At 34.3% G+C, this 1,661-nt stretch overlaps 1 long non-coding RNA gene across 1 annotated transcript; it reads right to left on the bottom strand.

The window, feature by feature from the left end:
- Window positions 1–549: 549 nt before the first annotated feature.
- LOC135440927 (uncharacterized) lies at window positions 550–966 on the bottom strand. The gene is made up of 2 exons (XR_010438369.1): window positions 872–966; window positions 550–809 (listed from the first exon to the last, which is right to left on the bottom strand). It is a non-coding gene; the product is annotated as an uncharacterized LOC135440927 (long non-coding RNA).
- Window positions 967–1,661: the final 695 nt, after the last annotated feature.

Raw genomic sequence — 1,661 nt, 5'->3', positions numbered from 1 at the left:
GCATTTAATAGTTCTACTATGCTCATCATATATTTGCAGAAGCCTATCAACATCGGACCAGTATAACAAGTAACTGCCATAGGAACGATCGGTCGAAAAATAACTTTTTGAATAGCAAATTAGTTTGTTTTTCTATCGCTTAATCTTATTTACATCGGATCACTATATCATATAGCTGCCATAGGAAAGATCGGTTGAAAATTAAATATTTATATGGAAAACTTTTTTATTTTTCAAGACCGAACTCAGCATTTATTAGTTTTACAATGCTCATCATATATGTGCGAAATTCTGTGAGCACCGGACGACTTTATCATTTAGCTGCCATAGGAACGATCTGTCGAAAATTAAGTTTTTGAATAAAAAATTGTTTGGTTTTTAAAGATATTGTGACTGAACTCAACATTTATTAGTTTTCTATGCTCCTCATATATGTGCAAAATCCTATCAACATCGGACCAGTATTACATATGACTGCCATGGGAACTGTTCACACAAGAAATGTATAGGGCAGTCGCCATCCATCCGCCACCCAACCGCCAATGTAAATCCGGAACCAGAACATGAAATTTCTTATTCACCACACCTACACTAATACATTGTACATATCTTCTGAAAATATACCAACCAGACGAAAAAATAACCTTCAAGTGAACTAACGTGTTTTTTCTAAAATATCGAGGAAATTTTGTGCAGAGCAGAAACGCTCCCCCAACGATACAGCAATTCGAGCAAAGTTTACCAGGAAGCCCTGCGGACGCCCTACTACAACACCTAGCATATCCAGTTCGCCCCAGCAAGCATTGTATCTGCAATAGAAGTTTCCAGAAATAGCTACAAATTCAAACAAGATAAGTAGCATTGCACCTACCTCAACTCGTCCATTGCCAAATTTCCAGCAACTCCAGTCCGATTTATTAATATTTGTATGTCTGAACATATTTTTTCGCTTCACATTGTCCGTGGTTAAAGCGAGGGGAGTTTTATTTAAGCAACCACAAAAAAAAGAACCCTCAAATAAAATATTGTTCGTGGTCATAAGGGCATCTAAAAAGTGACAGATATTAAAAGAAATAAAACAGAAAGTGACTCCAAAAAAAGGTCGCCATATTGGTGTCCGTACATATGTATATATGTACAAGTGCATACCCAAAAATTTAACCGATCGCCATATTGATGTATTCAAGTACATCAAGACATATCTGCACACATAGGCTTTCGCTCAGTTGAACAATAAGTGTATGCGCTTCTCCATTCTAGACTTCACCAAATAATTACATACCTAAATAAAAAAAAACACACACAATTCTGATTGGTATTTAGTTAATTAAAACCGAAACACTGTACAAATTATCATATTCTATGTGTATCGTTTGTAATTTTTTCTCCACAAGATCAATTTATATTTCTTTTTACAAATTAATTGGCAAGTGCAAAAGGTAAACAAACATCAGGGTTGTAAAGTATCAAGATCGGTTTTCGATAAACTGATTCTGAGCCACTTTTATATTTTTGTATGTTTCCACTTTGCCATTGAGTTGCGATTACTTAATAAAATACAAACATATGCATTACTTTTTCTTTATTCTTATAAAAATTTATAAACCATAAATATAAGTTAAGAAGTTTACACTGAGCGGCGTTTGCGTAATAAATCGAAT

This window comes from Drosophila montana, unplaced genomic scaffold, assembly GCF_035044405.1.
Source record: "Drosophila montana isolate Dmon_TW-CO22-7 unplaced genomic scaffold, ASM3504440v1 contig_1745_1, whole genome shotgun sequence".
In the NCBI taxonomy this organism is placed as follows: Eukaryota; Metazoa; Arthropoda; class Insecta; order Diptera; family Drosophilidae; genus Drosophila; species Drosophila montana.
Note: the sequence above shows the minus strand (reverse complement) of the source record. Positions and strands in the feature narration are given on the sequence as shown.